This window comes from Gossypium hirsutum, chromosome D09, assembly GCF_007990345.1.
Source record: "Gossypium hirsutum isolate 1008001.06 chromosome D09, Gossypium_hirsutum_v2.1, whole genome shotgun sequence".
NCBI classification, from domain to species: domain Eukaryota; kingdom Viridiplantae; phylum Streptophyta; class Magnoliopsida; order Malvales; family Malvaceae; genus Gossypium; species Gossypium hirsutum.
In genome coordinates this window covers 15,004,344-15,030,827 of record NC_053445.1, presented here as the reverse complement: position 1 = coordinate 15,030,827, position 26,484 = coordinate 15,004,344, and the positions used below count along the sequence as shown (strand labels likewise).

The 26,484-nt window shown below is 32.4% G+C and overlaps 2 long non-coding RNA genes across 15 annotated transcripts; one reads left to right on the top strand and one right to left on the bottom strand.

The window, feature by feature from the left end:
• Nucleotides 1-3,379: 3,379 nt before the first annotated feature.
• On the top strand, nucleotides 3,380-23,133 carry LOC107892060 (uncharacterized). Of its 14 annotated transcripts, XR_005918731.1 has the most exons (6): nucleotides 3,393-3,996; nucleotides 4,071-8,303; nucleotides 9,711-9,777; nucleotides 16,833-16,877; nucleotides 22,473-22,535; nucleotides 22,644-23,133. It is a non-coding gene; the product is annotated as an uncharacterized lncRNA (long non-coding RNA). The 14 variants fall into 14 exon arrangements; XR_005918726.1 differs by lacking the exon at nucleotides 22,644-23,133 and having other exon boundaries at nucleotides 3,392-3,996; nucleotides 4,071-9,777; nucleotides 22,473-22,632; XR_005918730.1 differs by lacking the exons at nucleotides 16,833-16,877; nucleotides 22,473-22,535; nucleotides 22,644-23,133 and having other exon boundaries at nucleotides 3,400-3,996; nucleotides 4,071-4,995; nucleotides 8,244-8,303; nucleotides 9,711-10,004.
• LOC107892061 (uncharacterized) lies at nucleotides 21,592-25,086 on the bottom strand. Its single transcript, XR_001682438.2, has 3 exons — nucleotides 24,823-25,086; nucleotides 22,894-24,722; nucleotides 21,592-22,012 (listed from the first exon to the last, which is right to left on the bottom strand). It is a non-coding gene; the product is annotated as an uncharacterized lncRNA (long non-coding RNA).
• Between the last annotated feature and the right edge of the window lie 1,398 nt (nucleotides 25,087-26,484).

The window sequence follows — 26,484 nt, the reverse complement described above, 5'->3', positions numbered from 1 at the left end:
CAATGTGCGGTTTTGTTTTTCATGTGCTAGTTACGTACTTTTCAGTTTGTCGCAGATTCAGCATCCAACAACGAATCTTGGACTCAAGTGTGATGATGTTATATTTTGAAATGGCATGTACCTAGGGAGTCCTTTGTTTATATGTTTATGATGTGCTGATATTTTGGTTTCTTAGCGAAATGATGGATAATTGTATACATATATGTGGTTATAGTTGAGGCAATCTTGGTATAATAGCTCAGCCTAACATTTTGGTATATTTTTTGACTTAAAGCTTGATAGCTTAAGTATATAAGTGTTAGTTCAATATTGGTAAGATTAGTATGGATGAAAGCTTTGAATGGTTGATGCCTTGCTAGTATGTTTGATGTTATAAAATGTGGTACCAATGAGAGTACATTGGTTAGGTATAATAGATTATTGTTTTCGAATATTTTGAGTATGTTTAATTGTGTTTTGGATAGGTTAAATGGTTAGTAATTGAGTTGCTTAGTTCTCAAGAAATTAGGAAATGATAAACTTGTGTTTTAATGTTCTTTTAGGTGCAAACGACCTAAGACATGGTCTGTCAGACGGCTGTGTGTCACACATGGGCATGTGCCCTGAACGTGTTGAAGAATAGTATAGGTGTAAAGTCTACATGGGCCGAGACACGGGTTGGGACACAACTGTGTGCCTCAACTCAGTGAGTTACACAGGTTGGGACACGGCCGTGTGTCCCAACATCAAAACCCATGAAGCGTTCCACACGACCTGTCCACACGACCGTATATCCCCTATTTCTAGGTATTTTTGAAAATTCCCTAAAATTTTTAGAATTGCTCCAAATTAGTCCCAATTTGTTCATAGGTTATTTTTAGGGATATATATACTTGAATTAAGGACTATAAGAGTATTTATAATCTGATTTGGAGTGAATTAGCAAACCTAAATTAGGTGAAGTAGGTCATTCTACTAACATCATTGAAGGTAGAAGTAGTAGTAGTCGGAGTATGGTTCAATACTCTAATGCTAATAATTGGAATAGTCTTGTTATGTATCAAATTCCTCGCTTTCAAAAGGGAATAAATAGTGATAAGAGTATAGATGGTGGAAGATCAAGTTTAGCATTGTATAACATGATTCGTTATTCGATTGCATAAGACTCTAGTATGAATGTATTAGATTGTCATGACCTGCCCCTATAAAATATGATGTTAATGGTTAGCTTACATTTTAATTATGATTGATTATCTGTTTTGATTTGTTAGTAATGCCCGTGACCCTAATTAGACGACGGAGAGGGGTTAGGGGTGTTACATTTAGTGGTATCAGAGCTACAGGTTTAGTCAATTCTTGGACTAAATCAAACTCAGAATTGAGTCTAGAGATACATGCCAAAGTTGAGTCGAATCAGAGTCAGAATTTGGATACTGATTATAATTTTTTATGTTTTATAGTTGAAAATGTCAAAGGAACCAAAAAATGTTGTTAATAATGACATAAATAATAGTGGTCACTCGATTGAGAATGAAAACAGGATTAGGGCTAAAGCATCTAGTGAAGAATTAGCCTGTGTTCGACAAACCAGAACTATGAGATCTCGACAAGAAAATTGAGGTAATGAGGGATTATGCAGCTAGGTAGCTGAAATCTTTCAGAGAGTAGTTAGAACTGCTCCACTAACTACTTCATCAACTACAATTAGACGAGCCCCAATAAAAGAACTATGAAAATACGATGCTGTAGAGGTTATAGGAGTAAAAGGGGTCAATCCTTTGGCAATCAAGATGTGGCTAGAGGCAACAAACTGAGTACTTCAACAGTTAGAATGCATGTCCCACGTATGTGTTATATGTGTCGTTTCTCTTCTGCAAGGAAAAACATATAATTGGTGGCAAACTATTATTCGTCATGTGCCCGCTCATCAAATTAATTGAGAATTCTTTCAATCTGAATTCCTTATAAATAAATATTACAACATAAATATGGTATAATTAAAATGTGGTGTTATATTCCTATATTTATTAATAATCAAATCAAATATACAACTATTAAAATTTAACCAAATTTAATATCTAATATTTAAAAATAACCATAATTAAAAATTAAAATAGAAGTGAAAATAATGAGATACCATCCTCAGAATTAAAATTTTAGAATATTTCTTTTAATATTTAATATTTAGTATTTAAATAAAATTAAAATATTTTTATATATTATGACTATTAAATATTTAAATGAAAATTTTAATGGTCTATTTTTAATTAAATATTTAAATTAGTATATATTGTTTAATGGCGGTACTCATATTTCCAATAATTTTAACTGTAAAATTTTAAAATCAATTATTAAAAACATATTAATTTTTTCTTTAAAAATAATTTACTTATAAATAAAATTGTTAGTTTTTTTAGAGTTCCAAACGGAACTCAAGTAACTGTGACACAATTCAATTTGTTTTCAAAATTGCAATGTTCTTTATTAATATTAATTATATTATAGGTTTTTATTATATTTGTTTTTTATACAATACCTAAAATTATTCATAGCCCCTTTCCAATCCTTAAATAGAAGGATAATGTGCTTCAATGCACTCAAACCCACGTCCTCCTGCACTGGCAAAAATGTCGATACCAATCCAGCTAAAACTTAATCGGTTCAAAATTGAAATGTAACCTCCCCAACCCGGCCTAGACGTTAGACCCGAATTCGAGAGATTACATCAGCCACCGAGATGACCTAGTAAGGTTATCAAAATTCTAGAAAACAGTCATTTTAAAATAATTATTTAATTTAGTACAAAACTTAGTTTAAATGTCGGTTTATTAATCCTCAACATTTTAATTATTATTTAGCAGGAGAAAAGATGGTGTTTACTTATGTTTTAAATAAAAATTGAGATTCATGCATAATAAATTAATAATAACTTAATATCCTAATTAAAAAATTAAAATTAAATGTCGTGCAAAAATAGATAAACCTAAGTATAACAGCCTATTTTTAGTGATGTTGGAAATAGTAGTTTTGAGACCACGATTTTTGACGAGCGAGTTAGTACTTTATTAATTATTTAATATTTATGAGTATTTACTAGAGTCATGCTAAAATTTGGTTTAAAAATTTTAACATTTAGTTAGTTAATTAAGTGAAAAGGACTAAATCGTAAAACCTGCATAAGTTAGATTCTATAAGCTAAAGGTGTTATATTAGCTAGGAAACAAGAGTGGAGGGCCTTATTGAGCAAATATACCCTTGGTTGTGGTATAGGACGGTTGTGACTTGGTATTTAGTGAAAAAATTTTAAATTGAAAGGTTAATTTGCTAATTAGGTAAATAATAAACTTTTTTTAATAACATCCAACTGAAGATTTTATTAAAAGAAACTAAAACAGTTGAAACAAAAGCTCGGAAAAACAAATAGCAGCAAAAAGAAAACAAAACAAGCAACTCCAGCCTAGACAGAAAAGCCACGCACCATAATGAATACACGTGTAGACCATGGGAGACTACAAACAACAGGAGTAGGTCAGAAAACCATTGGAAACCGCCATTTCCTTTAATCCCTGCTTTCAGAAAACCAATCGTTCTTATCGCCCTCATAAAAAATCCCCATCACCAAAACCCTTTTGAATAAAACATCAACTACCCACAAGCCATTCCAACACCCGCTCCGTCGTCCTCTCCAACACCCCTACAGTTCAAAGCCACCATCTCTACCAGGTAACTATTTTCCAGATTTAGACCATCTCCCCTTCTCCATCCCTCTTGTACTAGGAAATAAGCCAATATGTTCACCTCTCGGGGACATAAATAACCTCACAGTCTCCAAATTTTCGTTGTTCAATTCTAATGTCATGAATATACGCCCCAATGCTGATCTATCAACACAACTTGAGTTCGTTTTCTTTATCACAGAAAGAGAATCCCCTTCCACCACCACCCTTTTAAAACCAAGATCCACCCCCAATCTAAGCGCTTAAAGGCATGCAAGTGCCTCAGCCGCAAAGACCGACGGTATGTTTCCATTTACAGTTACTTTTTCAACAATAGTTCTAGATCTACCATCTTTGATAATTATCCCTGAACAGGAATTTGAAGTAAGAACATGAAATGCCGGATCAAAATTTATCTTAACGAAAGGTTCATCTAGTGGTCTCCACCTCTCAAAACCCACTTTCGTAACAGGTAATTTCTTCTCAATTACATTAAGTTCATACATATAGGACGAAATCTTACTTACAATCTATTATGACGAGGCAAACGATCTGTCATGCACCCATTTATTTCTCTCTAACTAGAGGAACCAGATCATACATGAAATCTGCCTATGGGTATATTCCGAAGAGTTTTGAAACATTCTCAGTAACCAATCTTGAAAATTGTGACCGCCCTCTTCACCATTCCATTTAATATTCAATAGGTCCCAACAACAGCAACAAAAGGATAATCCCGAAAGTCATGCTCCAAATCCTCCACACCCCGTACACACTTTGGGCAAAACGTAGAACCCACCAAGCGTCTATTGTACAAGTTGTGTGAATTAGGAATTAGATTCTTGGAAATGCGTCAGACTGTGATTTTAACCTTTTTTGGAATTTTTAGTTTCCATAGCTTCTTGTAAAAAATATTGTAACAATCCACTGCATTTTCATTTAACTCTTTATTTCCTTGTAATAATCTGTAACTGCTCTGAATGGTATACTCACCTGCGGGTTCAACTCGCCAAACCACCATATCCGGTTGAGGATGCGAGGCAAGAGGAATACATTGAATCCTACTCGCCACATCAAGATCAAAACAACTAGTAATTATTCCCACATCCCACACCCGTTCTTGATGAACAATTAAATCAAATGTTTTTCTATAATGTATGTTCTCATCCATAGCCTGAATTTTTTGTATAGGTAGACCAGGGACCCAGCTATCCTCTTATATGTCAATGCTTGTGCCTGTGCCTACTTGCTAGCCCAGGCCCTCAGAAGCAGACCCTTTGTAGATCATATACTCTTTTAGGTATAAGATGGGTAGACTCATAAACTAGCTTTCAAAAAATCAAAATTAGGGTAATATTTAGCTTTAAACAATCGCGCCAATAATAAACTCTGATCTTTAATTAAACGCCAACCCTACTTGGCCAAAAGAGCAAAATTAAACTTACTAAGATCTTGAAAACCCATCCCACCATGGTGTTTCAATGAACACAACATAGACCATGCACACCAATGAATCCTTTGCTTACCATAAAATTTTTGCCACAAATAATGAGAGATAATATGCTCTAGATCTTGACATAATGAAGTTGGTAATAAAAAGCAAGACATCGTTAAAGTGAGAATAGCTTGTAGAACACTCTTTATAAAAACTTATTTTCCCCTTGAGACAATGCTTTCACACACCAATTGTTAATGTGACACCGCATACGGTCCTTTAATCCTTGAAACGCCCGCCTTTCACTCATTCCAACCATAATAGTTAAGTCTAAGTATCTTTAAGGGTCAGTTGAAATACTAACCTCCAAGCACCTTGATATCTCATACCTTATATCATCCCCCACATTTGAACTGAAATAGATAGCAAATTTTTCATAATTAACACATTGGCCCAACGCTTCCTTGTATTCTTTAAGAATCTATTGTAGAAACATTGCTTCTCTCACGTAACCCCCTAATAAGATACAATCTTCAGCAAACAGAATATAAGAAATTTCTGGTCCCCCTATCGATTCTTGCGCCTTTGATTAATCTACTCTGACTTGCCATGCGCATCGAGGATAAACATTCACTTTATATTAAAAACAAATACGGGCTAAGCAAATCTCTTTCACGAAGTCCCCTCCGGGGTGAAAACCTTTGACTCACCTCTCCATTGAGAATTACAGAATAGGTTACTGAGCTCACACAATTATGAATAAAACCAACCCATCTTTCCACAAAACCCATCTTCAAAAGCATCTTCCTCAAGAACTCCCATTCCACCCCATTATATGTCTTACTCATATCGAGTTTAAGGGGAAAATAACCCTTCATACCAATCCTTTTCCATTTAAACACCTCTAAGATCTCATACGCAAGCAAAATATTATCAATAATTAACCTCTTAGGAATGAAAGCACTTTGCGCTTCATCAATACAACAACTTAGAACTTTTTGGAAATGATTAGCCACGGTTTTAGAGATAATTTTATGCAACACCGAGCAGAGCCTTATAGGGTGAAAATTTTTCATATTATTCGGTTTTGATGTTTTCGGTATTAACACAATAAGTTCCCACCTCCTCTCTTACAATATGCCAATAATTTTGAAAGAATAGAGCAGGAAAACCATTAGGTCCTGACGCCTTTGTGGGCACCATTGCTTTCTTTGCTATAAGCATCTTATCTCTTTCATATCAGGTCGTGAGGCATTGATTCATGTCCTCCAAAATACACCCATTAACACCCCCCAAAATATGATCAGAATCGCACAATCCCTAAAAGGTAAATAACTCCATAAAATACTCCCTGGCAATTTCATTCACCTCCCCTACATCACTAGTTACATGACCATCTCCCTTATCCAACCATTTCACCATGTTCATCCTTTTCCTTTGAAATGTTATACGATGAACGAAACTCATATTACGATCACCATGCTTTAACTAATTCACACGTGCTCTTTGCTCCCAATACATTCCTTCTTTCTCTAACTCCAAATTCAAATCAATTTTACTCTCCATAAGATTGAAAATGCTATCATTATCCCATTCGCCCAAGTTAAATTCCTCAATCTTTCTACAAAGATGCCTCTACCTTCTACCCTTCTCCTTTCTCAACCTATCAGCCCAAGATTCCAAACCATGCCCCAACAACTCAAGCCGATGTGGAAGAGTACCCCTACTCTGCTCCCAAAGTTTACGAACTTTAGCTTCACATGAATCTTCTAACGTCCAAGATGCTTCAAACCGAAAATGATTACTCTGAATATTCCCCTCCCCCTTATCTATTACCAACAATAGAGGACAATGATCAACAAATGAGTGAGGCAAGTGGCACACCACAAAATTTGGAAACTTTACCCGCCAAGCAAAATTCATAACTACCCTATCCAACCTTTCCATTATATTATTATGCTCAAAGTTGCCCATCTCGCAAGTAAACGAAGGACCTTTAAAACCTAAATCCTCCAATTGGAAGTCCCTCAACACCCGTTGAAACTCTCCTATCCTTCTATCATCACGCAAAACACTCCCTTTCTTTTTAAAAGAGTAAAATGTACCAACCACGACAAATTCTAATCCCTCCCTAAGCTTCAAAATAGATGCCAAGATGTACTACAGTTTCTCATATTAGGAGAGCCATAAAACCCTGTCAGCCTCAAATTAATTCCATCATCGGGACCATAAATATCCACATCAATATGGTTAGTAAAAAAATTTCACAAATTAATGTCAATATCAATCTTCCACCCAAAACTAAAGCCCCTTCGTACCCACTACTGGAACATCAATACCATGCACAAACCCCTCAGATGACACACTCTCTCCATTCTGACAGAATCCAACTTCAACTCCATCAATAAGACAACTTAGGAATTGTGAAGTTTCAACATATGTTGAAGCCTCCTTAATACTCATGGACTCCTCAATCCATGAACATTCCAACTCATAATCTTCGGTCGACATGCCCCCAAGTGATTGTCGATAAATTAGTTTGATAAGCTAGAAATTGCTCACCCTCTTTCTTCTTAGAAACCGATGAAAAATCAATAGACGATTCTTAAAAGTCTAGGGCGCCCCTTTTATCACTCACTCGAAATCAACCTGATGAGAAAACCTAAACAAAAATCTCTTCTCCCCTAGATCCGAGATCTCAATGTCTCTTAAAGGATGCCAGAGATTTGCTAACGTATTTCACATAACTTGAAATTAAACCACACTAGCAGTAAGGAAACCCACAAAGCATAGATCATACAGCCTGTGATTTCCCTCGAAAATTCCCTCAATTTGTAGGACTTTCTCCTTCTTCCCATCTGATATACGCAACTTGGCCATGTTAGCCTCTATTTTAGATTCCTTCATATACAAACAAAACCCAAACTAAAGAATAAAAAACCACCAGATCTAGCGAAAAATAAAAAAAAATAGAGAAAAACCAAGGTCTTATTTTAGAAATGTACTACAAAGGAGCAGATAGATGAAGAATAATTAAAAATAATAATTTTAGGTAAATAATAAAGTAAAACAATATGAAATAATCATCATTTTCATCCTTTCTTTCACCCTAGAACGGAAAAACCATAGCCAAGGGAGGAGCAAGCTTCGACCAAAGAAATTTCAATTGCATGGTATGAAGTTTCAGTCTATTTTTAATGATTTTTATGTTTCTGTTACTGTATTAGCTTAATCTAGCTAACCCGAGGGTTAATTTGTAAAATTGTTAAACGTTTTTTGCCATTGATAAAATTAAAGTGTTTTTGAACTTGGTTGATAGATTATTAAGGTTGGTAGCTAAAAAGAAGTAATTTGTTAAGTGATTTTTAATGATTTTAATATTTAGGGATTAAATTGTTAAAATATTAAAATCCAATGAAAATAGGGTGAATTAATGAAAGATATGGGCTGTAATTGACCCCTAGGAAAACCAACTACTATGGTTTTTCTTTTAAAATCGCAATTTTACAAGTTTTAGGTTTAGAGACTAAATCATACAAAAGTTAAAATATTAGGGTAATTTTTTAAAATAATGATGGAAGGGGTTAACTGTATAAAATTACTTATTTAAGTTCTAGAATAGTATTAATTGAATGAAAATACTATTTAGATCAAGAAACGCAATAATCGAATTTAAATTGAGGAAAAACTAAAGTTTCAAACTAGTTGTCGACTCTGTTTTTGCAATCGTTTTTGTCGAGGTAAGTTTATATAAGTATTAAACTTATTAAATGATGTTTTGAATGTAATGTTAATAAATATTATGCTATGTATAATTTTGATTGATAGTTGTATGATGTTTTTATATTGGATCAAATTATGATGTTAGTTAAATTGAATGTTATATTTGAGAATGTATATTTCCTTAAAGCATGTTTGAATAGCATTATGTAATGAAAATAAAATAATTGGATTTGTACAATAGTCCCATTTGAGCCTTGTGAAAACTTAAGATACAAATGACATGTCATTAGGGGTTATACGATTTCGGGTGCTGGTCTTGGATGTTCTACCGATAGCTGGGGTCCTACATTTGTTGTCAATTCCCCACAGCTCGTGTGAGCAGCATCGTGTAGCTTAACATCGCGACCTACAGCTCTTGTGAGCATATATGATTACATGTTCCAATCACAGCTTATGTGAGCAATTCTCGAGTATCTAATGATATTCCATTTGGTTCGATGGGTGATTAAAGTTTAATCTGAATATGTAAGTATATGAAATGGTCAATGTTATTACAAGATGAAATGAAAAATGTTGATGTATGTGCTTGAAATGAAAAGGGTATTATTTAAATACATGATGGATGAAATATATATTGAATACTTATTGTGGTATGTTCCATAAGTTGGTTGGATTTATATGTTGATTTATACACTTACCAACCCTGTGAAGTGTGTTTAGGAAACAAAATTATGCTTATGATTTAATGAAATTATGGTTGGTTGTTTTAAACATAATATGTTCGGTAAGTTTAAGTTTCCTTTATACGAGCTTACTAAGTACTAGTTGCCTATGTAGTTGTTTTCTTTTTCTTGTAGATCATCGAAAAGCTCGATCGATTGGAATCTCGTCGGAGTACAATCACACTATCCATCCTTCTCTTTGGTAGTTTTTTATTACTTAGTTGATGGTTATAAATGACATGTAATAGGTGTTTTGAGCTATTTTTCCAATATGGTGTGAATTGATCTTACTTGTAGCTACTTGCATATATGTTTTTTGTTTTGCTTGTAAATGTCTAAAATTAGGTGTTTTATGGACACTTTGGTTATGCCTATGGAAAGTGTTAAAGTCATTATGGTTTATACTGAGAATGAAATGACTTTTTGGTATGATTGTTATATGTTTAAGGTGTGGATTTTTAGTTTTGTACTAGAGTTGATTTGGTGTATGAATTGTGGTGCCTATTGATAGCATATTGGTTAGAAATAGGATGAATGATTTTTGGCATTTTTTTGGTGTCCTTGAATGTGATTTAATCATGTGAAAGTATCTAGAAATTGATTGGCTTGGTGTGTAAGGCTTGCATTAGGGGTAATTTAGAGAGCATACGACCTGGGACACGGGTTGTCACACGGTTGTATATTTTTATTTTAAGTACAGGATGAACCACATGGTCAAAAAGAGTTAAAGGTTGCCTCTAGACATAATACTGCAATAAAATATAGAACGAAAAGACAGTATCTGAAAGTATATGGGTCAAGTTGTAATATATTTTTACAACGAAGTAGGTGAGTACTCCGAGGATTGTACCTAATACAGGCGAGCGCTAGATCAATTTTAACCTAAATACTAAAAGATCTAGTTAGTACTTTAAATAAATTATACTATGAGAGCATAAAAGAGGGGTTTTTTAAGTGTTCAGAATAAGAAATTAAAATAACATATAGTAAATAAAATTAGGAGATAGAAGAGTAAATGAAATCTTGATTATGGGTGATTAGCTTGCTTCGATAATCCTCATCGACTGTTACCTCAGGTTTCTCGTCAATCAACTAGTCGCTACCCTAGCAGGATCTTCCAATCTTCCACTAATATAACGAGTCAGCAAGAACTACTTATCTTTTGACCTCACAGTTCAAACTAGTTTGAGGTGAAAGTGTTCACAAATGGACAATACCAATTTTCAGTTAATTTCCACCTTGATGACTTTTCGGGGTTGTTAGGCCCAGTGTTTGTTTCACGTTCTTCCTTTCCATAACAGTTGATCTGTTGAGTAACCTTATAAAACAATTAATAGATCATACCTCCACTTGGTAATCCCCCACAAGGGGATTAGTTCCTCATGACTTTCATAGACAATATGAAATCGAAATAAAAAGAAATCATGCTAGTTACGACAAGATAAAGTAAAAGAAAGAGCCTAATTGTATTGAAATTAAACGTGAATCCATAGAGTTTGAATGCTTCCACAATTCAGATCTCTTAAAATCAACAAGAAAAAATAAAAGAAATCTAAAACCTAAGAATGAAAGAAAATTGAACTAAATTTTACAAAGATAATCTAGGCTAAAGAAATTATGTCTATAACATGTACCAAATGAGTCCATTTATAACTTTTAGGTGCTCGTCGTCCTTAACCCTAGGGTAGCTGACGTCCTCGACCTTTAGGTTTGATTGTACAGATAAAAATGCCCTTACTTCATGTTTAATTTCTGTCCCAGAATTGATGTCGCAACACAATAGAACCTATGTCGCAATAGAGGTGCCAGTATACTCCTTGAGATGTCTTCAGGGGTGTGTCGCAACACCATCAGTGTGTCGTGACATCGAAGATAGTTTCATACTTTCTCCATTTCGCTTTCTATATTGCGACATCAAAGATAGTTTTGTACTTTTTCTATTTCGCTTTCTATATTGCGACATCGAGCCTCTCGTGTTGTGAAATAGCGTCTAGTATTAGACTAAAATGCCATCTAATGGTCTCCTACACACGCACAAGGTACGTTAGCTCTCCCCTTAGGCCTTATTCGGCCCTTAAGGTCAACAAAAGACTTAATTTGCACATTTTATTGAATGTAAGTAAAGCTAAAGAAACTTAACTAAAATATAACGAAAATGCTTGTATTCAGGATCCATAAGTGTGAAAACTAGCTTTAATCTGCTACACTGAATTACGGCAAATTAAACTCCTCCACCCTTAAGTCATTGCTTCTCCTCAAGCAACATAAACAAAAATAAGAAATAAAGGTCACGACCCTTCAACAAATATCATACAAGTATTACCTTCGGAGCATATGACATAAGCATTTCATGCTTACTAACAACTTTATCATTGTGACACCCCCGACTAGGATGGACTAGCTTGAATTCGAAGCATTACATTAGCCACCTAAGTCGTGACAAAATTGAAATCCTCTCACAAAGATACATTACCAGATTTTTAACATCAAGTCGAAAACTCGAATCCTCACAAAATCGATCTCTCCAGCCCTCCTAAACACTTCTCAATCATCAATACTAGACTAAATACACTTATACTAAGCATCAATTTCATATTTAAATTAATTTCACAAAATTTCGGAAAATCGATTCATGAAGATGGTGAAATTCAGATTTCTTTAAATTATCTCACAAATCATATTTAATCATGATAAATGAGATCAAAAACCTTTTAATGGATCCATTTTGAGTTGGAACATTTATTGATTTGTGGATTTCCTCTCAAAATTCGAGATCCACCATTAAAGAACCATGTGTTCTTGAAAAAAGATGACATTGATAAAAATCCTTTAATTGACTCTCAAATCATGTAAAAATATTTCTAATCATCATAAAAATAAGTTTAGGATTGAAAATTACCTTTGATTCACTTTAAATTCATTAATTGAAAATCTTGATTCAAGAAACTTGAAAAATTTTAGAATATTTTTGGCTACTTTTGAGAATAATTTCAGGTGAATTGAGAGAGTATTCTGAAGAGGAAATTGGTTGGATCTATTCTCTGATGATAGGTCTTTAAAATCATGCAAAGAAAAAGAATTTTAAAACTCTCTAATCGGATGTAAAATGTGTGAAAAGTGAGCTAGATACATTAGTTTTAAAATTGAAACCACCCACTAGAAATTTAAAAATTGGAAAATTTGCCTACTCCCACATTTCCCTTACTTTACCATTAAATACTTTCCCTCTAAAATTATGAATTTTAAGGTTTATTTTTCATATAAATACTCTAAATTTTCTCTTATTTTATAATTAAATCATATTTAATTAATATTTAAATTTTACTCAAGTTACTCCCAATAAAAATTATTTTAAAATTCTTTTTCAACCCAAATTGATAATTTTCACTAATAATTATTTTAAGTCTTTAAAATTAAATTTTCAGAATTATTTTTTTTAATTTTATGGATTATTGTTTAATCGATTTTAGATGAAATTAACCTCTTAAATTATATTAAAAATTACTAGAAACTCTATAAATTCTTAATTTCACACTCAGAACCCGAAAAATATATTCGAAATTACTAGACCTCGTTTAGGTGTATTGCAATTATGATTAGTATGACTTACCACTTTTGATCACAAACATCTAATTTCAATATGTTACAAAAATATACAAGTATTAAGGGTCTCACCTATAGGAATCCATCAATAAATCGTACAAGCACTTTGATTATCCGAGCAAAATACAAATGGTCGTTTATGTGTATGTTTAGTATGACGTCCATTCATGCATAAGGATGTTTAGGTCACATAAGGTTTTCGGCTTGTAACGTTCTAAGGCTTAGGACATGTATGGAATTCAAAAATAGTAAGTATCAAAAGGATCACAAACACGAAAATAGTTTGGCACATCATATTGATTCCTATTCTTCCCCCTTAGTGACTCTTACCCACTTACCGCCTTATTTCTTCTTTTCTCACCTTCCTTTTCTCTCCATATATAAGAATTCATAGTAACTATTGGCTAGCCTTACAAGTTTTTTTGCACTAATAAACAAGTTTTTCTTTCATGACTGTCACTTTTCACTTTTTCAATACATCTCACTCATGAATGGTTTTTTCACTATTTTAAGATTTTGTTTTCTACTCGTACTAATTTCCTTTTTGGATTTTTCTTTTTGTTTCGCACATTAGGCTAACTTATATGTTCCTATATCACACCAATCTTTCTTATTTCACTCCATTTCTTCTAATTTTGTCGTGATGTGTCTACTTAACCCTCAATACGTATGGCTAGATGTCTATAGTCGTGCAGTGTGGGACCAAAGAAAAAGGGTAAATAAAAATTAACATTTAAAGCTTAGTGGTTTGTAATGGGGTTCATCAACAAATGTCAACAAGCTTAAAGATCGGTACTAAACGTGAAATATAAATATGATAGTTTTTTAGCTCTAGATATGTTCTAGACAATGTCTTAGGTCATCCCTAAATATCTCCACATGCACAAACTTAATCAACCAAACAAATACAAATTCAATCATTTATCATTCGTATTAGGATGCTCGTTTCCTTATATTTTCTACATCACTTGGTACAGTTGATTGTTTAATGCTTGTTTACAGTGTAACATATAGAACTTTAGTAGTCTAATGCTAAAAAATCTAAAATCACCTCCCATCATGCCAAATTTATTCATAAACACAAGCAACCTATGTACATACTCCTAACCAATCACTTCTATTTCTACAAGCTCAAGCACACCAAAGACAAGAAAAAATCAAAGAAAATGTAGAAATTGAAAATAAACATGTTTTCTATGTTACCTCTCTCCCCCCACCACACTTTAGTTGACACGTTGTCCTTAATATGTAGTCCATAAACAGATAAGGAAAGAAGTTACCCGATTGATCGTGGTCACTCCAATTACTAATGGTGGGTGCTTCCTCCTTTGATCGTGTTAAGCTTGAATTGCTTGTGTCTCCTTTGTGTTGGGTTCTTATAGAGAAAACTTAAACAAACTACTATATAAAAACTGATATTATCATACTCCTACAAGGTTAAAATTAAAAGTATCTAAAAATTAATACAAGTCTTTTAAAAATAACAAAAATAAAAATCAATCCTCCTTCGAATCATCAAGAGGATGGGAGCACCATTGCTCTATAGGTGCCTTGCCTTTACCCAAGCTATATTTTTTTATGGGAGCTCCCACCTTTTGAATGTGATTGTCAGCTTTTGAATGTGATTGTCAGCTTGGGTTACGAATTACAAGTCCTTTTGTGCTTCCACGGGCTCCTTTTCTTGTTCTCAACTGTTCTTTCTTTTTTAATGAAGCTGGAACATCCGCCTTTTCTTTCCTTCGTTGGTTCCATTCAGTAATCTGCTTGTGGTAAAGCTCAACGTACTGTGTATATAATGTATCTCTGATTATGCTCCGTGTTGGCTTCATGAATTGTTTGTTTTCACTTATGGACACTTTTGCCCTTCGGCATAACACTGTCACTAAATGAGGAAAGAAAAGTCCAGCTTTCTAGCTCTGCACACATCGTTTCATTTCGCGAACAATCCAACACCTTGCACAAATTTGTTTTCACTACAAAAGGTCATATAACAAAATAGCTCGAAAAATATTAATATTACAAATGTTTAATGCAGATGCAATCCTGGTGCCAATGAATTGCATCCACATTTTGGCAACCTGAAACATGGTTGCCTGATTAAAATTCATTGGCATCTCCATATCTGGTATAGTTCCAAACTCTCCTACCTTGAGTCAAATACTTTATGACCTCTTCCATATTAATATTATTCAATCTATCATAGTTAATTTCATTAATAAATTTTTTTTCATAAAACGAGACTTCATAAAATTCACAAATATCAATAGGGTACAATGGTACTTCTTTTCCTCAAACCGTGATAGAAGTCACATATACCCTTATCCCGTCTCTCACTGTCTGATGCTTAAGTGAAGCATAAAATTCATGGACTATATGGACCACCGCATTTTCATTAGGGGTGACACAGAATCGCTCCCAATGATGAAATCAACCAACGTCCAGATTTCCTTGCAAAGATCCATAGAGGATTCGAACCCTCGTTCCTAAATCAACAGTCGTCCTTGTGACTTAAGAAAATATTTATCAACATTCAAATGGTGGACCTGTACAAGGCTGGAAACACTGGGTGTTTCTAGAACATGAGTTCTCTTGTTCTTTCTAAGAGGCATATGATAGCCAATATTTCAACAATTATATGAATAGTAATCAATAAAATAGTAGGAAACGTTGAGAATACTTGAACCTCAACTTTTGTTGAACTTCTTTGCACCTCCTCTTTGTTTTTTCGATGACAACTCCTTCCAATATACCTTTTTTTGGAATTTGGAATGAATGATTGGGATTTAGGGTTTAAAGAGAAAAGAGGTTTTAAGATTTAAGGGTTTTAAAGGGGTTTTAGAAGAGGTTTGGTGTTAGAATGAGGTTAGATTATATTAAACGAATGTTTTTATGTTTTAAAAGAGTGTTTTTAGAGTTAAAAGCTAGGTATAATAAGGGTTATTTTGTCGGGTTGCGTGAATGGGTCGGGTCGACCCTGCAAAAATTGGCAGCGATGTCGCGACACTGGGGTTCGGTGTCGCGACACACCTTGTAATTTTGAAATTCTAAAAATTGTCTTCTATGTTGCGGCACAGGTCAGTGATGTCGTGATATTAGGTTGATTTTTGAATATGCTGATTTTTGAACTTCATCGTTACTGCCCATAATTTTACGACATAGAATTTTTTGTGTCATGACGTTGACTTTGTTTCCTCGATTTTTGATTTCAGAATGCTTCAAATGCTTGTTAGACCTATCTTTGACCTACTTGTAATATGTTAATGAATTGGTTAGTGAAATATACAATATGTGCAATTAGTAAGAGTCTTATATAAGGATGTTAGGTCTTGCTATCAGACTCGTCCGTCAGCTTAGTCAATATACACCGATGGGTTCCCTGTAATTTGTTTCTATTTGTATTATTCCAACACCGATCATGCCATTCTCTTCATTTGTAGTTGTCTCTTTCTCTGAATCTACCTTTTCGGCCTACTTTAATAACCGATAACTCTTTCCACATGTCATAACTATTAACTATTTACAAAGCCACATAATGATACAACCACTTTATACTTTGCTTATCATGGTTGCTTCGTAAGAAAGTCGAAAAGTATGGTTCATACTTGTCTCTTATTATGTCTCTACTCATTTCATCACTCCATAATAGTTTTTCAGGTGTACTTGAGGTGGTGATTGGCACAAAGGGAGGCAAAGGAATGAGTAAGGGATTTTGCACTGAGCCTTTTAGATTCAAGCTCTGTATACTTTTAAATTCATCCATTTGAGATCTTTTAATTTCCTCCATTTGTCTACAGAAATATTTCTTTCATGGCTTTTGCAATGACTAAACTTTCCACAATGCCTACAGCTTAAGGCCTATGCTCATTAGTTTTCTAGCTTGACCAAATCTTGCTATATTATCATAGGTCCTGCCTATGTATAATTTTTTCAATTCTATTCAGCATCCAGAAAATTTCTAGGCCGTCAAATCACTGAGGTGCTTGGTTTAAGACTAAGGTCAAGTAAAGGTTAGACAATTTAGGTTCAATAGCTAAAACTACTAAAACCTCTTTATTTTGCTCCAGGGATTCTAGAATTGACAGGCACTCCTCCACTAGATCAACCATTACCATTATTTCTGTTGATTGGTTAGTCTTATACTAATCTCGTATTTCGGCCTTATGGGCAAAACCCAAAATTTATGGGACAATGAGTTCCATCTTAATCTGATTCTGCGGTTCGTTGACCATTTCCCCTACTAGTTCTATGTTTCCTCTTTCGGCAGTTGCGTTCAATTTGTCTGAATGTTCTTTTGTCTACTGAGATAGATAATAGCCTGGGATTTCTCTTTTTTCACAAGCGTAAAAAACGACATTCTTTTCTTTGCTCAATTCTGGACTTTGCACCTCTTAGTACCTTTCTGATGGCATATTATTGTGGTCATTATCATCTTGGGGAAGAACTAGGCTTTTTCCTCGGAGTTGACTTAATTCAAGCATTAGTAATCATTGATTCTCTTAGATCTCTCAATCTTCACAGATTTCTTTTTCGTAAATATCTTCGTCATAATCGAAGTCTTCGTCAGACCACATAAAAAAGTCATCCATGACTTCGTGCTAATTGATTATTAGATTGACGGTGTCTAGCATTCCAAGAAACAAATGTTAGAAGTGTTAATTGACAAAATAAATTTAAAGTCGTAACTATAACCTACAAATTCTCTAATTATTCTTTTAAAATGAAAAAATTAAAATCAATATAAATATGTTGCCTCCCCAGCATCGGAGCCAACAACTTGACTACCTTCGTACGTACTAGCTTCCATAGTGTGAATACTGCAAAAAAAATAAAATGACAAGGCTGTATCCGTAAGCATACGGGTCGAGTTGTAATATAGTTTTACAATAAAGTAGGTGAGTACTTTGAGGATCATACCCAAGGGAGGCGATCGCTAGATCAATTTTAACCTGAACACTAAATGATCTAATTAGTACTTTAAATAAATTATAGTACGAGAGCATAAAAGAAAGCATTTAGAATAAGAAAATAAATTAACATAAAGTAAATAAAATTCAGGAGATAGAAAAGTAAAGCAAATCAAATCTTGATTATGGGTGATTAAATTCAAAAGATAGAAGGGTAGAGTAAATCAAGTCTTTTTATGGGTAATTAGATTGCTTCGGTAATCCCCATCAACTATTGGCTCGAGTTCCTCGTCAATCAACTAGTCACTACCCTAGCAAGATCTTCTGATCTTTCACTAACATAACGAGTCAGCAAGAACTACTTATCTTTCGACCTCACAGTCTAGACTAGTTTGGGGTGAATGTGTTCACAAATGGGTAATACCAATTTTGGGTTAATTTTCACCTTGATGTGTTTTTTGGGGTTGTCAGGCGTAGGGTTTGTTTCACGTTCTTCTTTTCCTAAATAGCTGGCTCATTGAGTGACCCTATAAAATAATTAATAGATCATACCTCCACTCACTAATCCCCCACAGAGGGATTAGTTCCTCATGACTTTCATAGACAATATGAAATCGAAATAAAAAGAAGCCATGCTAATTAAATCAACAAGATAAAGTAAATAAAAGAGCCTGGTTGTATTGAAATTAAGCGCGAATCCACAGAGTTTGAATGCTTCCACAATTTAGATCTCTTGAAATCAACAAGAACAGATAAAAATATATCTAAAACCTAAGAATGAAAGAAAATTAAATTTAATTTTACAAAGAGAATCTAGGCTAAAGGAATGATGTCTATAACATATGTCAAAGGAGCCTATTACTACATTTTAGCTGGTCATTGTCTTTAACCCAAGGTTAGTTGATGTCCTCGAGCTTTAGGTTTGATTGTGCAAATCAAAACGCCCTTGCTTCATGTTTAATTTTTGTCCCAAAGTCGATGTCGCGACACAACAGAACATGTTTTGCGACAGAGGTGGCAATATACCCTCATTGAGAAGTCTTCAGGGGTATGTTGCGACACCCTCAGGCTGTGTCACAACATTGAAGACAGTTTCATACTTTCTCCATTCTACTCTCTGTGTTGCGACATCGGGCTTCTCGTGTTACGACATAGCATCCAATATTGGTCTAAAATGTCTTCTAATGGTCTTCTACACACTCACAAGGTACGTTAGCTCTCCGTTAGGCCTCATTTGTCCCTTACGGTCAATAAAAGACTCAATTTACACATTTTATTGAATGTAAGTAAAACTAAAGAAACTTAACTAAAATATAGCAAAAATGCTTGTATTCAGGCTTCTTAAGTGCGAAAATTAGTTTAATCTGCTACACCAAATTACGCCAGATCAGTTACACAGCCTGGTGACATGGCCATGTGACCTAACTTCGAATGCACACAGTCTAGCACACGGGTTAGGGCACGACCGTGTGTCTCATACTTCGAATTGTACACGATTGATCACATGGCCATGTCTTCAAGCCACACGACCTAGGCTATGTCACTCGGCCATGTGACCTTTGTTTCCAAAATTTATTAATTTTTTTTAAAAAAATTATTTCAAAATGGTTCTTGAATGTTCCCAAACTATTTTTAAGGCCCCGTAGGCTCGGTTCAAATCCCATAAGTGCTTTTTTACTTTAAATAAAATGTTTATTTGAATGTTAGTATTTAATTTGAATAATTTTTTCTCTTTGAAGTTAAATGTTTCAAATTATATAGTAATACTCCATAACCCAAATCTGGCAAAAGAGATGGGTTAGGGATGTTACACTAAGGGTTAGTTTAGCATTGCTTTTGAAAAGTGCTTTTAAAAAGTGCAGTAGAAAAGTACTTTTGAGAAATACTTTTGAAAAGTTTGATTTAAGATATGAGTGTTTAGTATTGTTGTCAAAAAGTACTTTTGAGAAATAAAATGTCCATTTTAGACATGGTATTATAAAGTAACAAATATGCATTTAAATAATGTTCAAATTAGTTAATATTATGATATTTTAGCAAAAGTATAAACAAATAATTTATTATAACTTATTGTTAATGTTTTAATATATGAATTATTAATTTTAAATATTTCTAAGTAATGAATATTAATTAATGAATATTAATTATTTATAAAATTTAATTAGAATATATAAACTATATTTTAAATATTTAAATATAATCATTAAATATTTGTATTTAGATATGAACACAGTTGTATTATTTTTAAAAATATTTTATTTAATTTTTAATTAATGATTTTAGCACATTTGTATTATTTTATTTTAAAATGTAATTTGAATATATAACCCATAATAGATATTAATATAACATAGAAAAGATAAACCTAACAAATTAAAATATTGTATGCGTTTGGATTAAAGTTTCAAAAAGGAGTAATATTTATATACCAAATACATCATCAAAAATTTTACATTAGCATTTACAATTTAAAGTGAATTCATTAAACTAGAAGTTATAGCATCTCTTGTTAATTCTATTTCAAAACCACTTCAATTGTTTGATTCACCACCACCATCATCATCATCATCACTTTATCCATCATGCACATCTTCTGGATCAATAATATTCTCATATGCCCTGTTAATGTTTTTGTATTCCATAAAACTTGCATAATTTTAACCGATAAATTTTCAGATAAAATTGTGTATCGCCATTATAGCAACAACGATCATCGTTTGCTTTTTAAAACTATAACTTAGCATATCCCTTAAAATGGCCTATTCTTTTTCAAAGCACCAAAATTTTATTCAATCACACTGCGTAATGATGAATGTGAATAGTTTAATATCTCTTCTTTACTAGATATCATTCTACCTCTACGAAAGTCAAGTAAATGATATCGTTGACCTCTATATGGTCCAAGATAACCTTTCATTTGAGGATATCTAGAATCAACAAGATAATATTTTTCTACATGTCATAATATAACAAACAATTAATTCAAGAATTGTTTGTTTTTTAAAATTATCAATTAAAGAGCTTATACTTTATTATTTAAAAAAAAGAGAAATAAATGAAATATCTTACCATTTGGTGGGTGCGAAAATTTGTATTTTGAATCTTGAATTGCATCAAGAAATATTCTAGTGTCATGCGTCGGTCCTTTCCGTCCAGTCATAACAAAGGTGAAACACATATTAAAATCATACACTCTCATAACATTCTGAGTCGGGACACATTTTCTTTCAATATAGGAAATTTGTTCATTTGATGGAAGAATAGTGGCAATATAAGTACCATCAATTGTACCTATGCAATCCTGAACAAATAATCATATTAGTCTTATACATATTTTTAATCGACCAAAAATATTAAAATATAATAATATAATATTCAGTTTTAACCTTACAATGCGGCACATATCTAGAATCATTACATATTTGTTCGGGTATTGAGCTAAAAAATGATCTTTGGGTGCAATTAGATCAATCGCCATCTTTGAAACTTTCTCAAGTACAATTGCAATGTATCGACTTATTGTCGCTCCAAATCTTTGAAATTTTTTTCGACATTGGAAAACTTTTGCACCAGTGCCCAAGATGTACAAAAAAATTTTCAACATTTCATGAGAAGATATGCGTCTTAAAGTTTACAAGTTTATATTGTCTCCGAAACTACCAACAAACTTGTGAATACAATTTTAGACATCCTAAAATTAATCATACAATGTGATTCATGACCATTAAAGATCTCTTGGATCCATCCTTCACCTGACTGTTTTGAATCCATGCATGGTTGCTTCAATAAATACTTCTCATAATATAATTGCACGGAAGAAGATGTAACAACTAATAATCGGTTAAAACATTTCATGCGTTGTAATATCTCTTTATTTTCCCTTTCATCATCACTTTTATCACCGCTGAAATTGTCAACCACACTCATCACCTGTGAACAAGTTTTATATCCAAAATCAAATATAAACAACTATTGATAAAACTAGATTATACATAAATAAGTAGAATATAAATTCAATATCCAGAAACCAAACATAAATAACTATTGATAAAACTAGTTTAACATAGTTGTTTAGTCACATAGTAGATATTTCTAGACCCTAGAAGACTAGAAAATTTTCAACTATCCTCTATTTCTATCTTAAGCCACAAAATTCTCATCTTGGGATTAATTGATAAAAATATAATTCGCTTGTCCTTTTTGAGTAATAATCTCAATGAGAAAAAATATAGCGGACTAGCTTCTGGAACTTCCTCTGACATGCTATCAAACACTTTGACTGCTTGTGGATTACCATACAGATCCATAACAGGAATCAAACTAGATGTGGCTTGACTCATATTGTCAACTACATTGCATAATTTTTCTATTTGACTAGACAATCTTGCAGGCTCTCCAATTTGCTTTGCGGATTTCTTCTTTCCAGTTTTAAAACATGAAGTTGATATCTCAGGTGTTTTCCTTTTTTGACTGTTTCCATCAATGTGAACATCATTTGAAATGTTAACATCATTTAAAATATGAACATCATTTCTCACATTTTCTTCCTTATTCTCTTCAGGTATGTCATTGTCAACATCCTCAAAAAATTACGGAGTGTACCAGAAGAAAGTGCTCATGCTTTATCACCTATTACAACTACTCCTATGAACATTTGGTCCAACTTCCCTTTGAATTCAAGATCAATGCCCAATGTTCTAAATTTTTTAGCTTAAGGCACAACCTACGAATGAAATAGTAGTTTAATAAAAGAAATTATCAATAACCTCATAAATAAGAAAAAACAAAAATATCTAGAATTAGTAATGTACCTTTAGCCTACTTTCCTACCAATCATCTGATGCATCAACAGTTCTTTTTATAGGATTCCATCCTAGACCAGTATCTCCATCTTTAAGTTTCTTCCAAGCCTTCCATTCTTTCTTCAAGACATCCCATCTATTTTTAAGTTGTCTTTGTGAATAAGCCTTGCATGTTTCTTTCTCGAAATTGGTCATTATATACAACCATCTATCTTTTGTGAAATGAGTACCAGACCTATTGCCTTTCAATATCTCTTTAATATAAATATCATAAAATATTTCTGTCAATCTCTTATCCCACTATGCTTTGACTTTTTCACCACTAACTTCAACCGCCGAAGTACTCATCTATTGTGTATATGAACATGTTTGTTTCAGCCAGTAAAGTAATCAAGAAAATCAAATGTCACATAAGTATATTTTATCTGACATGGATTAAAGGCAAAAAAAAAATTCATCATTTCATTAAACTTTAAATGAATTTCTGATCTAAATCCTGCAATTAGTTGCAACTACTAAAAAAATGAGAAAAAAAAAGAATTAAAATAATAGTTGGCTACCTCACCATTATAGATCCATCTCAACTTGGGGAAGGAACAAATCAAAATCCATTGCACATTCGTATGTCAAATACTTTATTCTATGAAACTTTCAGAGATAACTTTGGATCCTTATTTCTTTACTAAAAAAACTACAATGGTAATTAACCTTTTCTAAGTTAAATTTATAGCTTCATCCTGCAAATCAACCCTTAATTATATAAGTTAAGCATTTTATTTTTATAATTGACACCAAAGAATGTTCCATCTAGAATTAATATTGTTATATTTAGATGTATCCATCAGTCTATGCTTATGAATATTTTCATTTAATAGAAGAAAAGGAAAAACAAAGTAAAATAGCCTTAATCAAATTAATCTTAGATGCATATAATAATTGAACTGGTAATTATTTTTTTAAAACATATTATTATAATTTAAATTTGAATAACAAGGAATATAAACCTTTTTTTATAATAATGTTTTTAATTTGGAGAGAATTATTCAAGTTGTTGATGTTTGACTCTTTTTCTGTTTCTGTTTCTCTTACTTTCTCCATTCTAATCTCCTCTTCTGCTTTCTTTATCTACTCTTCAGATTTTCTTAACATAAATAAGACTAAGAATAGCCTTAAACAAAGTAAATTCTTTCATGAATTGAAGTTTTAGGTTCTATTTTGGAGAGACAGTTATAAAGACCCTTTGTTTTAAATTGCAATTAGTTTTCAAGTTTCCTAGCTAGTAATTGTCTTTTTCTTCTTGACGTTTAATCATTGCAGTCAATGGTCTTTGCATGGTAAATATACAACAACTGATATAGTCTACAGATTATTCGTTAATTTCTGAAATTTACTAACATTTTCACATTGATTTGTCTTATGTAACTGACTTGTCGAAGAAGGATATGAGCTAAGAATAGCTGAAATACATAAAACCCAGCAAATCCTACTATCCACATCATCTCTTTGACCCTTGCTACTGTATTTTGAAGAATCAAACATTTTGATTTGTATAAAATACCTACATCTAATCTAACCAAATATAATAGCAAAGTCAAGAAGATGTCAGAAAAATAGAGAACAAGTTTAATATGTTAAAAAAATAGGATACAAGGTTGGCCTTCCCAGGTTTCTACTTAAGGGCTCAGAGGATTTAACACAACAACAGAGTCAAATGCTAGAATATATTCCAAGCATAACGACCAAGAGTTAAATGAAATCCTATTGGCATAATTTAACACAAGTTAAATGGGGGAAAAATGAAATTTTTATACCATAGAGGCTCATCGGAGGAAGCTCACCTGAAATGGGGAAAAAATGAAAATAATTAAATGGGGAGTTAAAATGAGAAGATGATATTAGGGAGATTAGAAAGAAAGAGAGAGAGTGAGAGAACCTTACCTTGAAGATCTTAAAGAAAATGGAAGGAAAATAAAAAAAGAACCGGAGAGAAGAAGAAATAAAGAAGAAACGTGAAAAATGATAAGGATAAAAAAGTAATTAATTAGCCAAAACCACTTTTGGCCTTGAAAAAGTTAAACAAATTCAACTTTTTCAACGGGAGAAAAAAGACTTCTTAAATGGGTTTTTTAAGTTAACTGAAGTTTGTTCGATATATAAGTTAAGGGAAAAGCATTTTTTCAATAAAAAATGCTTTTAGGAAGTACAGGTGAACAAGACTAAGGGTCAATTTTTCATTGCTTAAAAAAATACTTCTGATTTCAAAAGCACTTTTAAAAGAAAAGCTATGAAGAATAAGTTACTTTTAGCTGAAATTTTTAGTTTTTCAAAAAGCATTTCTGAAAAGGAACTGAAAAGGAGAAGCTAAAAATTTTAGTTTTTTTTCTCCCAAAAGCACTTTAGGTGCTTAATTATTCTTTCATCCCTCTAATAACATGGTATTTTTCTTTTTTTTTCATGGTGCTTAATTACAATTGTATTAAAATCATTAATTAAAAATAAAAAAATATTTTTAAAATACTAATTACAAATATTTAATGGTTATATTTAAATATTTAAAATATATTTTATATATTCTAATTAAATTTTATAAATAATCAATATTTATTGCTTAAAAATATTTACAATTTATATTTCATATATTAAAATATTAACAACAAGTTATAATAATTTTTTTATATTATTACTAAAATATAATAATATTAACTAATTTAAATATTATTTAAATACATATTTGTTACTTGATAATAACATGCCTAAAATGGACATTTTATTTCTGTCGAAACCGTTTTTTTGAAAACAAAAATCTAGTTGTCGACTTTAAAAATAAAAACTGGAGTCGCCACCGATCCGTAATTTAGGTGTGATCGACTCACCTTAAAAACAAATTTGGTCTACGAAATTTGAGAAAACAAGTTCGGGAGTCAGTTACGCACGAGGAAGGGTTAGCACCCTCGTGACGCCCAAAATCGGTACCAAATTGATTATTTAATGTCTTAGTGTCGAGGGCTAAATTTTTTTTTTTAAAAAAACAACTCAAATGATGAAATTTGAAATGGATAATCAATTGTTCAAGTCATGTAAAGAAGTCGAGTCCCAATACGTTAGGGTATAATCTCTCAAAATCCCTGAACTTTGAATCTCACTTTCTTTTTATGAGAAAATCTTCATTTTGAGAAAGTAATATATCACATCCAATACGTTAGGATACAACAAATTAAGTCCCCAAAAATGATTTTTTTTACTCATGTATTTAAAATAAAAAATATTCTCGGTTATTTGAAATCAACAAAGAAAATCGGAACCCAATACGTTAGGACTCAATTTTCCTCGAAAATCCCAAAACCTTGAATACTGCTTTTATTCACAAAAAACTTATGAATCGAGAAAAATTGATTCTAAGGCTTTGATGAAACCAAAAAATATATTTTCTAAAAGGTATGTTAAAAACGTTAATGTACAGCAATGAAACGAATACTCTAATTTAAAGCATATATGAATAAATATTTACAAATATATATATACAAGTACAATATACAAGTAAATTTATAAATATGTGTACGCATATATCTAACACACATATACAAGTATACATGTAAAAAG